Source organism: Astatotilapia calliptera, chromosome 22 (assembly GCF_964374335.1).
Source record: "Astatotilapia calliptera chromosome 22, fAstCal68.1, whole genome shotgun sequence".
NCBI classification, from domain to species: Eukaryota; Metazoa; Chordata; class Actinopteri; order Cichliformes; family Cichlidae; genus Astatotilapia; species Astatotilapia calliptera.
This window is the reverse complement of record NC_137442.1, coordinates 33,402,225-33,417,065: the sequence shown is the minus strand read 5'-3', so window position 1 is coordinate 33,417,065 and position 14,841 is coordinate 33,402,225. Positions and strand designations below refer to the sequence as shown.

At 42.2% G+C, this 14,841-nt stretch overlaps 1 protein-coding gene across 2 annotated transcripts in view; it reads right to left on the bottom strand.

Moving 5' to 3' along the window:
• Window positions 1–14,841, bottom strand: part of gabbr1b (gamma-aminobutyric acid (GABA) B receptor, 1b) — a 131,709-nt gene that overhangs the window by 114,693 nt on the left and 2,175 nt on the right. The window lies entirely within an intron of this gene.

Below are 14,841 nucleotides of genomic sequence, written 5' to 3'. Positions count from 1 at the left end.
ATCTACAAGCTCGTAGCATGCGTGATAATCTGGTATTTTCTGGTATTCCAGAAGCCGCTGGAGAGGACGCGGAGACCACGGTAAAAAGCTTCATCAAAACCCACCTGAAGCTGCCGGAGGACACTGTGAAGAACATCGTCTTCGATTGGGTACATCGCCTCGGCCCCATTCGGGCTACGGCCGGGAGACCACGTCCTATCGTGGCCAAATTCGGCCACTTCAAACAAAAGCAACATGTGAAAAGCCGCGGCAGGGAATTAAAAGGAACGGACTTCAGCGTGAACGACCAGTTCCCCAAAGAGATCTTGGAACGACGCAGGGTCCTCTTCCCAATCCGACGCGGCTTCATCCAGAAGGGCTCCCGCGCTGTCATCGCTGTGGACCGGCTGTACGTGGACGGACAGCTCCACCGCGACCCCAACATCACTCCGTGGCTGTATTAACCTCACACCAGATAAGAATCAGCTACACCCTTTCCCTATCCACACACACTAACTTGCATTAACATCTGTTTAACTTACCAGTATCAAATCGCATCTTAAAGTGTGATTTCATAGCAGAATTAACACCGTCACTCTCCGTCAGTGATTTAATTGGAATGTTTACGTTTTGTTTGTTTTTTGTTTTTTTCTTCTCGTTTTTTTTTTTTTTTTTCCTCCTCTCTTTTCCCCCTCTTGGATTTATGCTGCTCACCCCTGTCCTTGGTTTCTTTCTTTATTCCTTTCACTGCCTCGATCACCTGCTTCGACACTCATCCGCAAACATCCTTTATTTCGACACATTCGCACCATGCGCTCAACGGCAGCACATTTACTTCAGTCCGACAGCGCACACAGTCGTTTAGGATACACACACTTAAGCCAAGCCTACTCATATTAGTAACTATGCATACACAAAGTCAGACTCAGGGAGCATCTCGCCACACATTTTTTCTCTCTCTCCTTCTCTTTATTTATGAACAAGTGACGTATTCTCTCCACCTGTCTAAGCGACGCACACAGCATACATCCCTAGTTATACACAAACATCCATGGGTACACGTGAGGTTCATTACATGGAATATAAATGGAGCTGGCTCCAGAGTAAAGAGGTTAAAAATATTTAACCAACTCAAAAAACTACAGGCAGATCTTGTCCTTTTACAAGAGACCCACAGACCTCTTAGAGGTTCGAATGAACTTAAAACACCTGAGTTTCCTAATGTGTTCTCAGCTTGTTATAATTCTAGACAAAGGGGAGTAGCAATTTTAATACATAAAAATATTAATTTCACAGTACTCGATACAGTTATAGATCCAGAGGGCAGATTCTTAATCATTAAACTATCTATACTTGATAAAAAGCTATGTATTGCAAGTGTATATGGTCCAAATGTTGATGATCCCTCATTCTTTCACGGTTTTTTCAGTGCACTCTCTGAACACTTAGATGGCACACTTGTTCTTGGAGGCGACCTCAACCTTGGACTAAATGAAGACATGGATAGGCTCAATACAGCGGGAACTCAGCGTAATTGGCAGTCCACAAATATAATCAAACAGTATATGAGCGACTTTGGTCTTTGCGATGCATGGCGCTCCCTTCACCCCACCAGTAAGGAATATACTTTTTTCTCACATGTCCATCACTCCTACTCTCGTCTGGATTATTTTTTGGTCAGCAGCTCACTGCTGAACGACATTTCAGACACTGAGATTCACCCTATAGCTGTCAGCGATCATGGTCCTGTATCTTTAACACTAATGCACAAGAATAATACTACGCCAAGAAAAAACTGGAGATTTAATATATCACTACTTAAAGATGAAGACTTTATTAAATATTTTAAAAAAGAGTGGACATCATATTTGGACTATAATGACACTCCCGAAACATCAGCTTCTGTTCTATGGGAAGCAGGGAAAGCTGTGATGAGAGGTAAAATAATTTCTTTCTCATCACATAAAAAGAAAAAAGAAAACAAAAATATTCAGGAATTAGAAAAAAACATCAAATCACTAGAAGAAGCCTACGCGTCCCACCAAGATCAGGAAACATTGAACAAAATACGCAAAACAAAACTAGAATTAAATGAGATAATTGATAAGAAAACAAAATTCTTAGTACAAAGACTACCATACCATACCATACCAACTTTATTTCTAAAGCACTTTAACATAAAACCAGGGTTTCACAAAGTGCTGTACATGTTAATAGCATACGTAAAGAAAATTAAAATGAGATACGATAAAATAAATAGATACAATAAATTAAAACATGTTAAAACAAATTGAGTCAACCCCTCTAATCAATGCCAAAGGCTTCAGCGAATAAATATGTTTTAAGAAGACATACAAATATGTTTTAAGAAGACTACGCCTACAAAATTATGAACATGGTAATAAATCCGGTCAATTTCTAGCAAACCAGCTAAAAATAAATAAAGAAAAAACAACTACAGGTGCTGTTCAAGATTCATCTGGGAACACAATATATGATCCAATACAAATAAACAACATTTTCAGGGATTTCTATAAAACGTTGTATTCACCACAAATAAACCCATCTAAAAAAGAAATTGATCAGTTTTTGGACAACATAACTCTTCCAAAATTATTGGACACTCAAGCAATGGCACTGGATTCACCACTGACACCAGGTGAACTCCAGGAAGCCCTGATAAGTATGCCCAATAATAAGGCTCCAGGTCCAGACGGCTTTCCTGCAGAATTCTACAAAGAATTCTGGTCGATTCTAGCACCAGTTTTCTACAGAACGTTGTTGGAAATCAAAGAAAAGGGCAGACTTCCATCAAATATGAATTCTGCAAACATTAATCTCCTGCTAAAACCAGGCAAAGACCCTGTATATCCCTCAAGCTATCGTCCAATATCCCTTATAAATGTAGACCTTAAAATAATCTGCAAAGCTCTCTCAAAGAGACTGGAGAAAATAACCCCCCTCTTAATTCATCCTGACCAAACTGGTTTCATAAAAGGTAGGCACTCATCAACAAATACACGTAGACTACTTAATTTGATAGACTACTCATACAGTAAAAACCTAGAAACTACAATATTCTCTTTAGATGCAGAAAAAGCATTTGACAGAGTTAACTGGAAATTTCTATTTGCAACTTTACACAAATTTGGTTTTGGATCCTCTTTCATAAACTGGTTAAAAATATTATATAATTCCCCAACAGCTTGTGTCAAAACAAATGACCAAACATCCTCCAGCTTCTGTCTGCTGAGGGGCACCAGGCAGGGATGCCCACTCTCCCCTTCACTGTTTGCAATTTTTATCGAACCACTAGCAGCAGCAATTAGACAGAATTCAGTAATTAAGGGCATAAAATGCAAGAACGTGGAACATAAAATCAGCCTTTATGCGGATGATGTGTTACTCTTTCTCCAAAATTCACAAACCAATATCTCTGGGGTGATTGAATTGATAAACTCTTTTGCAAGAATATCAGATTACTCAATTAACTGGTCAAAATCTACAGTTCTACCGATTAATTGCTCCCTCCATAATTCCTCTTCTACACCACTGCAATCAGGAAATATAAAATATTTAGGTATTAATGTTTCTCCCAAGCTTGCAGATCTAACTAAATTAAACCATATCCCACTTTTAAAGAAGGTAGAAGATGATCTGGCTAGATGGAATTGTCTACCCATATCACTCATGGGAAGGGTTGCCGCTATAAAAATGATGGTCTTACCAAAAATAAATTATTTATTCTCAATGATCCCAACTAAACCGCCACAAGATTGGTTCAGATCTCTAGATTCATGTATGTCCAAATTCCTTTGGAAAAATAAACCCCCACGTATAAGCTTAAAAACACTACAAAAGACCAAGGATAAAGGAGGACTAGAACTGCCTAACTTTCAGCACTACTTCTTAGCCAACAGGCTTCAGTTTATCTCAGGATGGCTAAAACATACCCTCTTAGATGAACCTTGGCTAGATGTAGAACAAGCACTTTGCAATAATCTAGAGATCTCAGACCTACCATTTATCAGCTCAAACATCCAACGACATGAATGCTTTAAAAGCATCAACATCAGCTCTTCTCTGACAGCATGGTGAGAGTTTCTAAAATTGACGGCGTCTTCATTAATCCCATGCAAACGTACACCTATCTGGAACAACCCTGACATATTACAAAACAATAATATGATAAACTTTTCAGATTGGAGTGGTAAAGGAATCAAATATTTAGAACATATACTAGAAGGAACAGAATTTATCTCATTTGATGGACTAGTTACACAATATGGGATCAACAAGAAAAGATTTTTAGAATATCAACAAATTAAATCCATAGTAAAAAAGAAATTTAAACCGGGTCAAGTTGAACTACAAACACCACCAAGTGTGGTTCAATTTCTTACTCTTAAAACCCCCAAATTTCTATCCAAAATATACAGAATGCTTTCTAAAACAGATGAATCAATATCACTTCCTATTGCAAAATGGGAAGCGGATTTATCAGTTAACTTAGACCTAAACTTCTGGTCTCAGATTTGCTTAAAAACCTTTCATCTAATTAGAAATCCCAGTCTTCAATTAATTCAATACAAAATATTACATAGAGTGCACTATACAGGTCATCGGATGTTCAAGATGGGCTTTACGTCTACCAACAACTGCTCACACTGCCAAACCAATTCACCGGACAATTATATCCACGCTCTTTGGTTCTGTCCACCAGTTCAGAAGTTTTGGCGCGAGATATGTGAAGACTTATCGAAGTGTCTGAAATGTAACATTCCAACTTCCCCCTTAGTGTGTTTGTTGGGCAGCTTAGATAATGTCACTTCAGAAAAGAATATCGCCCATATGGTTTTCACTGCCCTATGTATAGCCAAGAAAACTGTCCTCATGAACTGGAAAAATAAAAATAATCTTAATTCTAACCAATATAGAAATTATCTATTAGATTACATTAGTCTTGATACAGCCTCTGCCACCACATCAGATCAATTGCTCTGGGCTCCTTTGATCAGCTCCATCACCTAGTGGGGGTGGGGGGGTCATAGTTTGGTCCCACCTTCACTGTTGTGATTGGTGTGGGGGTAGGGACAGGCTTAGGGCGTCAGGGGGTTTCCCGGAGGCATCTTCCTTGGGGGGCTCAACCCGGGGTAGCGGTCATGTCCGGTTAGGGGCTCTGTTGGCTCTCAGGTGACTGTTTCCTCGCGGCTGCGTGCAGCGGGGCTAGGGGAGGGTCTGTGCTGACGGACGTGGGTTACTGACCTGGTAGCCTGGCTGCCCCTGGGTGGGTCCGGGATGGGCGTGAGGTTCTGGGGGCGCTCCGTCTCTGGGCTGGGGCCCGGGCCGGGCCTCGGGGGCTTGGGTCCTGGTTGGTGTGTTGCCGGGGTTGTGGGCGGGTGGGTGCATGGGGGCCCACCCCTGGAGCAGGGTGCCACCGGTGCATCGAGCCACCTGGGGGGCTCTTCAACTGGTGGGGGAGATTGTCACATCTTGCAGGAGCTTTCCTCTCCTCGGGACTTCTTTGCAGGAGGGGGAGATACAGGAGAGGTGGAGGAAGATCTCAGCCTGGGTGTTTATTGTCTTATGTAGTCTGGAAGATGAGTGGATGGTGGGGTGGGTGCAGTTTTCTCTGTGGTGGGGTTGGGTGGACTGTCCCGGGCTCTGTGGGGCCGGGCGGCGCTGCTGCACTGGGCCCCGGTCTGGATGGGCCTGGGCCCCCTTTCCCTGGCGGGTCGCGGAGTATGGGGGTGCCTACTGGGGTCAGCGGGGGAGCTGGCCCCAGGGAGGGGTCACCTGCCCCTCCCTTCCTTCCCTCCCCATCTCCAGCTGCCTCCCTCTTCCCGCTCCACCACAACCACCCACACATGCAGGACCTTGGAGTAGGGGTATGTCACCAGGGTGCAGAGGAGACCCCCCTGTCCCCTTCTGGCTGCCTCTGCCTCAATTTTATCCCACAACTTAGACATTCACATTACTCACACTCTCATTACACATACATATAGGATCTTGGGGGTAGGCACGATACACGGAATCCAAAGTACCATCAGGGTGTACACCCCACCCCTGGCGTCGTTGCCCACCTCTCAAGGTTAAATACACGTAGACATTGAGGGCTAGCAGGAGGGACCATGTGCTTACCTGCTGCTCTCTGGCAGGTAGCTCCATGCCCTCCTGGGTTTTAAATGCACCTTAGAACACACATGCATCAACACTACAATGAGCGGGTGGAGGGAGGTTTGGAGTCTTCTCTCACCCCCGTTCTCTGCGACCTGCTGGAGCGGGGGGGCTAGGAGGAGGAGTTGGCCGTCCGACTGCGTTCTGGAGTGTGGGGCCTCCCTGCTGCTGCTGCCTCCCCCCACCGCAGGGAAAAGGGTAACACCACCTGGGTCTGGGTGCAGTTCCCCCTCCAGGGGCAAGGGTACCTAGACCCGGTTTGTAGAGTACGCTTGGGGAGTGTGATCGTGTGTACAGCGTCTCTTTATGTCTGTCTCCACGTTGGTTAAGTGTGGAGTAAGTGCATATGAGAGCATGAGGGTGGGAATGGATGTTTGTATATGTGTGTGCCTGTATGTCTGTGTCTATATGTCAGGTTGGGTGTCAGGCGCCACCTCTCTGGGGACATCTCAGGCCCTCCAAGGTTTGGAGGCCTATCTCCCCCTACCACCACTTCCCCTGCCAGTGGCGGACTCCCTCAGACATCGGTGCGTTGGTGGTTCTTTGTGTCCGGGGATGGGCGTCCAGGTACACACCGGCTCACTCCTTGGCGGCCGCTCATCGGGGCCTGGAGCCTGGGGCTTGCTCGGTCCACTTCGGAGGTGGGGTGCCCCTGGCCTCTCGGCCTGGGGCTCGGTCACTCAGGCACGGCTGGCTGCCGGCGGAGCTCACGGGTGCGCCACTGCAATTCCTCCTGGCTTCTGCTCCGCGGCTGCTGAGTGAGCCCTCATCTGGGACTCTCCTCAGCTCTTTCTGGGACAGTGGCGCGGCTGCCCCTCTGTTGGTCTTCCTTGGTCTCTTGTGTTCTGGGGGCCTCTGGATGTCTGGAGTTTTGATCTCCTCCATACCTGCTTCATGCCCTGGAGGACGGGGCTGTGGCCCCCCCACACCCTCTAGCAGATCATTACATGAAGGAACCTTTCAAAAAAACAAGCGCGTCCATGCTCACAGGTGTACACACGGGTGATCACACCCACAAACTACACCCTTTTTGGCTTCTACCTCAAAGCACACTGTGTTCTGTTGATCTTATGTGCTGCACAATAATGTTTAATATTTAGTATTTACTGTCATATTCCCATATATCATTGTGATGTTGTTTATTCTATTACTCTTGTTCTCTTCTGCTTGTTTTCTTTTTTCTTTCTCAGCAGGTGATCCAGGTGATCGATAGATGCATTTTCTTTTCTTTCTTTCTTTTTTTTTGCTGCCCGTTCTGTTGGTTTTTGTTTTTTGCCCTTCTCCCCCGTCCCTCTTCTCAGCTGTTTCTCTTTCCCTCTTTCTTTCTCCCCTTCTTTCCTCCAGTCAAGTCTGTCCTGTATTCAGTAAGTGAAAATAAAATAAACAATAAAAGGTGAATCAAATGGACCATTACGGCAAGGCTGGGATGGTCAATTTGGTAAAGTATATCCGTTGGGCATCTTTCTTTGCCTTTAGACAACAATTCTGATGGCAAAAGAGCCAAACGGGACAGGCAAAAAAAAAAAAAAAAAAGGGATTGCGTAGCGCGGTTAAAGAAGACCTCGGGGTTTCCCCGGCTGAACTGGTCCTCAGCCAGCTCCTCCGGGTCCCGGGGAATTCTTACCCGAGAGCCCCCCGTGTTTCGATACCTCTGTGCTGCCTTTTCGCCCCCCAAGGGACTCATTTCCTGTTCTTGGCCCTGTGCACCACTGCCTGCCTGACACTTTTGTTCCGAGGTCATTGGACTCTGCTCGTTTCATTTTCGTCAGGCATGATGCCCATAGGACTCCGCTGCGTCCACCATATGACGGGCCATACAGGGTTCTTAAAAAAACATTTCATTTTGGACTTTCGGCAGGAGGTTGTCTCTGTTGACAGACTTAAGCCTGCACATGTTCTGCAAGATGATCAGGTGGTCCCGGCCCAGGCCCCTCGCCGTGGCCACCCACCTGCCACCGGGCTGATGGATTCTGTTTTTTTCCCCCAGGAGCGCCCCACAACCAACGGAGCCTGAGCTGTCTGCAGCTTTTTCTGACTGCCAGTGCCAGCTTCGCTCCCGGGCTGGGTTTCCCTTTGTCACCGTTCAGCCGTTCCGGCCATTTGCTTAAAACCCCGGGTCCTGGACTAGTTCTGCTGGGTGTTTGGGGGGGGGGGCCTTGTGTGGTGGACCACTAGAGGGCTCCACTCACACCCAGTGTTGAGGAAGTGTGCTGCTGTGTTTTGTGGCACGATGTGTTCAGTTGATGTTGGAGAGGAATAAAGAAGGAGTGAGAACTGAGAGCTCTGTGTCGTCCATGCTTACCTCCACAGTAGTTCCACGCAGATTCATCAGGGATCAAAAACATTATTTCCTCACTTTATGAACAGAGAGCTGTGTTTGAAGCAGGGCACTGACAAGGGAAGCTAGCAAAACTTGTGAGGAGATTTACAGTATTTCATATTGGTCCACATTTAAATGTATCTGTTATAAAAAGCTTTCATCAAATTTAATAATAATTACCAGATTTGTTATCACCCATCATTAGTTAATGTGTATGTAACTGAAACTGTTTGACCTGACTAACTGTTTGGGTCAACCTAATCTTGATGTTTTAAAAAGGGGGTATTCATACATGTAATCTATTGCTGTCTAAGGGTTGTAGTATCACAGTGTGGTAATTATCAAATTTAATAAGACTGATTTTAGCTCACTGGTTTAGAAGTAGACTAAACCAGACTTGTTAAAACACCAAAGTTAAAGTAGCACACTAATCCATGTTAGTGTGAAACTCTTGTTTTCATCAATGAAGTCTATTTACTGAAAAGACATAAATAGACATTCTATTACTTTCGGTTAGACAGGACTGATGGTTTGCTGCTGATCCCATTGTAACCACTTGATTGCTTACCTCAAATTTTTTTTCCATTTTTTGAAATTTGTTTAAATGTCTTAAATAATGAAGACAAACGAGTTATACGAGTTACTACCTAAGACCGAGTTAGGTAGGCTTCTTAAACTGCAAAATGAAAGCAGAGTTTCAGTCATAATTTCAGAAACAGCAAAGGGAAAATATAATCTCCCAAAAAAATAGTTAGTTAACAGCCTTGAACTAAGCTTAATCAGTAGCTCATCCAGTTCACAATCCATCATTATTCACAGTTTATTGTAATGTGTCATGTAGTGAAGAAAGTGATGTGGTTGTATTGCACAAACTAATGAGAATCTAATAACAACAAATATGACCTTGACCTTGAGGAAAATTTGGCGAAAAATCCATTAGGTGATCAGTGTGTGTAATTTTGATTAAATTCAGTCTAATATTCTAAGAGGAGTCACCATGGCATGAGCTCATCACTCCTTTGGGTAAGTAAATGAGTTTAGGAGGAAAAAACTTCAATTCAAAATCCCCAAAAGTTGATTCTGTTCATCTGGAAGTAACATTTTCAGTGTGAGAAACAATTCATTACTCATTCATTACTTCTTCAGTCTCAGCTGAATGCACGTTTCACCAACCACATAAACAGTACATTTGCATAATGACTGACACTAGCACAACTCACGAACATGACCATGGATTGTCATGACAATTTGCATATTAATGATCAAGGAACTGACTTCACAGTCGATTGTTCATCAGTGGTTCTAGTTTCATTCATTATGCAATGTTCTGATTATAAGGTTGGAAAAACTTGCAGTCAGCTGAGTGAAGAAGTCATCGTAAACCCTACACACAGATGTAGGGTTTACGATGACCATAATCAACTTTTTTGGATTTCCTTACTTGGACAATTGAGCATGCTTTAAGACATTATTATTCAAAGAAGTTAAGTCAGTTAAACTAAGGCCTTTGAGGTTTCACTATAGAATTACTTTGTATTCAGTAGCATAGACTGAGTGTCACTTATGGGGAAAAAATTATATACAACTATTAATACACTAATTAGTCCCCATCTCACCCCTCCACTGTTTCCACAACCTGTTCCCATCTCCCTGGGAAACTGCAAGTTCTACTCCTACACGGAGGAAGAACAGTGCTTGTCCACACTATGAAAGTGTGTGTTTTGTTGTATTGTTGAAAACAGGGCTTAATTTGTAAAATCTGAAAGTCAGGAAGACAGAGAACGTCAAGGAAAAGAAAAAGACATTAAATGCATTTTTTAAAAGTCCACGAACACACTACATTTGTAGAGCAGAGTTCTCCTATACTGGCTTCTGCTCACTGGCTTCCTGTTAAATCTAGAATTGAATTTAAAATTCTGCTCCTCACGTACAAGGTCTTGAATAATCAGTCTCATATCACCCCATTAGAGCACTTCGCTCTCACACTGCAGGCTTACTTGTGGTTTCTTAGAGTATTTAAAGGTAGAATGGAGGGCAGAGCCTTCAGTTTTCAGGCCCCTCTTCTGTGGAACCAGCTTCCAGTTTGGATTCAGGAGACAGACACTATCTCTACTTTTAAGATTAGGCTTAAAACTTTCCTTTTTGCTAAAGCATATAGTTAGGGCTGGACCAGGTGACCCTGAATCCTCCCTTACGTAAGCTGCAGTAGTTGTAGGCTGCTGAGTATTTCTTCTTCACTCACCTTTTCCCCTCACTATGCGTCTATATACTTCTCTGCATTTAATCATTAGTTATTACTAACTAATGATCCCTTTACACAGCCCCGAGCATTTGTCTTTCCTCCGATAAGAACCTCTCCCCCCAGTCTTTACACTCCCTGCCACACCTCAGACTTGCTGAATAAACGTTAATTACCCGTCACAAGAACGCCACCGCGTGGACCGTAGGTTTTTAGCGACACTTCACCTTCCCAAAAGAATCTCTTATTACTCTCTCGTATTTAAGCTAAATATGGCAAGAGGTAACAAATACATAACCTTGATCTCAGGTACCATGCAAGTACATACATGAGTGTTATTCCATTTTTCTCCATAAAATGTGACCAGTTTGACTGAGGAAGATACAATATTTATACATACTGTAGTATAGTGGTTCCTTAGTGAAGTGTTTTACACATTTTCATGAAAAGCAAACCCGGTTTCATTCTACAAATCTCTTTGGGGTTACATCATTTAGGGCATCCATTGTAAACAAAACAAAACAAAACAAAAAAACCAAACATGTATAACTACCGGTGTTGACAACCATATCTGAATAAGTTAGTAGCCCAAAGTAGCTTTGAAACATACTTTAGCATCAACTGTGATGATACTTGATTTGACCCAGTATGTCCTGCACCCACAGGGTTTTTGTTGTCTTGGGTTCGTGAATTCTTTGTGAATGTGATTTTGGGTTTGTGGTTTTATTGTTATTCCAATGTTTGATGTTTTTATTTCTATGGGTTCCGGATTTCTTTATTCTGGTTTTCTCATAATTTCAAGCTTTATTTCCTGCAAAAACGTTGAGTGTTTCCTCCCAGAAACATGACCAGATGGCATCTAACGAGACAACTCTGGATAGCATTGCCTCCAATAACACCGTGGTCATTTTTGACCAGCATATGTCCTTCAATGCACATAGTAAACACACGTGAGTTCTACTTCACTCAGCTTTTTCTCACTGTGTTTATACACCACTCTGTATTTAATCATCATCATCTCTGATGATTATTCATCTCTGGCTCTCTTCCACAGCATGTCTTTTGAATGTAGTGAATGAGGTTCTTTAAATATACAATTTGGTATCTAAGTATTTGGACAACAACACAGTTTATATTTGGTTTTTTACACTTTGCCTAGATTTTACCCAAAAAAAAGCCTGCACGATTTTGGAAAACAACATTTTGGAAAGAAACTAAGATGAACTTGTAGAAGAATTATGAGGGGACAAAAGTATTGAAAAGGAAATGAATAGTTCATGACTCAAAGGATACTGCATCATCTGTGAAACATAGTGTTATCGTATGTGTGTGGCAGCCACTGGAACAAGGTCAGTAGTGTTTATCGATGATGTGATTGCTGATAAAAGCAGTAGAATGAATTGTAAACTATACAAAGCTATACTTTCTGCTCAGATTCAGCCAAATGTTCAGTTGAAACTCAAAATCTACCCTTCATTTGCATCTTTTCATTTGAGATTAAATTCACTGTGCAGGTAAACAGAGGCAAAATTGGAAACAGCCCCCATCCCTCTCTCTCATGGACCTAATTTTATAGAATGGATGGTTAAATGTGGCTTCAAAGTGCTTTAAGAGGTCAGTAAAATGAGAGACCCACTGCAACAGATGATTCAGCCATTTTTTCTGATCTCTCAGAGATCTCTTTGTGTGGTTCCGGACTATGATCTGTGGGAGATCCATCAGAGCATGCTTAGTGTAATGTGCAGTTGGCCTGGCACAGCAGTGGAATAGGTTTAGTCATCTGTGATTGATGAGTGACCAAGCTAGTGCTTGTTACATTTGGCTAAGTGTGCTAAATATGGTTTTCTCACCACAACAGGTTTACATCATGCATCCGTCCATCTGCTCCTGTTGTGTCATCATACAAGGTGCATGATCTTGCCTTATTCTTGTAGCCAAATCTGTGTTTGTTTGAACTGCAGTTGTCGTGGTTACTGTTGTCACGCCAACCTACACCCCCACTACCACCACTCCTGGATTTTGAAGTAGAGATCCAATGCAGAGCAGCTTGAACCAATCACAGTGATGCTTCTTGGGGAAAAAAGAATACACTTGTCACATTAAATTTAACTGTTTATATGTGTGTGTGTGTGTGTGTGTGTGTGTGTGTGTGTGTGTGTGTGTTTACATTCTGGAAACTAACTGAAACTAACAAATAAAATTAAAATATAAATTAACTATAAAATACAAAATTATAATAACGCTAAATTGCAAGTCTCGATCAGTTGTGCCAGAAAAAATGTGCCGGAAGAAGCAGACGCACTGCCTGTTTTCCTGTCGGAAAAAGCTGCCCGTCTGCAGTTAACCATGTTTATAGTCTTGTGACAGTCACTTTCGCTAACTCTAAAGTCCAGCTGCACTGAACACATGGTGTATGCAGACTGTTCATGCAGTGCATTTGACGCAAAATGAATGCTTCTTATTGGTTTTGCCTGCAGCACATTGTGCAGGACAACTGCCAAAACAAGATGAACTTTTATTTTAATGGGTGATCTTGTGTCTTCAGTTATTCCATTCATGTAATATAAGGAAGTCATCATCCATAGAGCAGTTCTCATAGACTTCAGCCTGTTTTAGCTGGTGCTGACAAAAAAATTGCTAGAGTCAATGCCTGTATACCAAATCTTTAACTGAAACACAAAGCTGTTATTATCCATTTGTCTATAAAAAGAAATCAAACACCTAAAAAGATCAAGGGCAAACACAAGCTTTCACTGACAGTGATTTCTTTAAGCCCTTAGAAGTTATTCTAGGCTTGTCTTATGCCTCACTGAGCATTCGGTGTTGTGGTTTTGGAATCCTCTTAGCTGTCGGCCACATCTATGGCGAACAGAAACTTGTATTGTCAGTTGTGGAAAATGTGACTGTCACCATCTAATCTGAGACTCTGTAACCTTTTCCAGGTTTATTCAAGTACAAAATTCTAGATTATGAGCCTCCTGAGATGTTTTCATATTGTTGTTCACTTTGATGAAAAATGTGACCATATATATGGGTTCAGTCTCAAGTCAGCCATCTCCAGAACCATCTCCAATTTGTATAAAAATGTTATTGCTATTTTACTGCATGGAAAACATTTGAATTCATGATACCATGTTGCTTTTGTAACATTCAAGTTGCAGATTGAATGCAGACAGAAATAGATGAGTTTCCACAGTGAGCACACACAGAGCCATTAGCACAGAGTGTGGTGCTGTTTGAACATGTGCAGGCTGTATAGCTGCTGTTCTTTTGCAAACAAACACAGATGCAGTTTTCACATCACTATACAGTAGGTAGAGCATATCTCTTGGGCTGCGACCCATTTTATGGCCTGAATGCTGCATTTTAAAAACATACAGAAAAGACTGCCACTTATTCTTCTGATGGCATAACATGATCCTGGAAATGTGTCTGAGGGGTGCAGAGATATCTGATATGTGGAGGGGAGACAATCTATGCCTTTAATTTGGTGATTAATGGTCCTTCCACAAAAGTCATAAGTTTAGCATTTTCTGCACACTTTCATCCCATGACTACTGCCACTGTTAAATGTCGATTAATAGATTTATTATTTATTCTTTCTGGATCGACAGAGACAGTAATAGAGTGATAAAAGTAAAAACTTTTGACACAAACTTTTGTTGTTGAAAAAAGAGTGCCGTTAGAAATGTTGGTTCGCCAATAATAAATAATTTGGGTCCCATGCTATATGATTAGCCTTCCACCTCTAGTTATAAATGATTGTGGCTCATTGTTAAAGAATTTTAATCATCAGCTCTGCGGGTCTGTGTCAATTAATTAATTTTTGTCCAGATGTGTTCAGCCATTTTTACCAGTGAAGGGAGTATTTTAACCTAGAAAGTCAAATATTATTTTTAATAACTGCTTTGTAAAACATTATTGAATGCAAATTCAGCAATGTTTAGTAAAGCTATTAGTTTACACCTACACGTCTCATTAAAGTTGCCTTAAAAATATTAATATAGCCATATCAGGCTACGCTCCTTAACACCATTCAAAAGAAACAGAAATTCTAGTGTTAGTTTTTTTGTTTCGTTTTTTTGTGTTGTGCCCTTGTAGCCTTTGTTGTGTTGCAGCAGGTGCT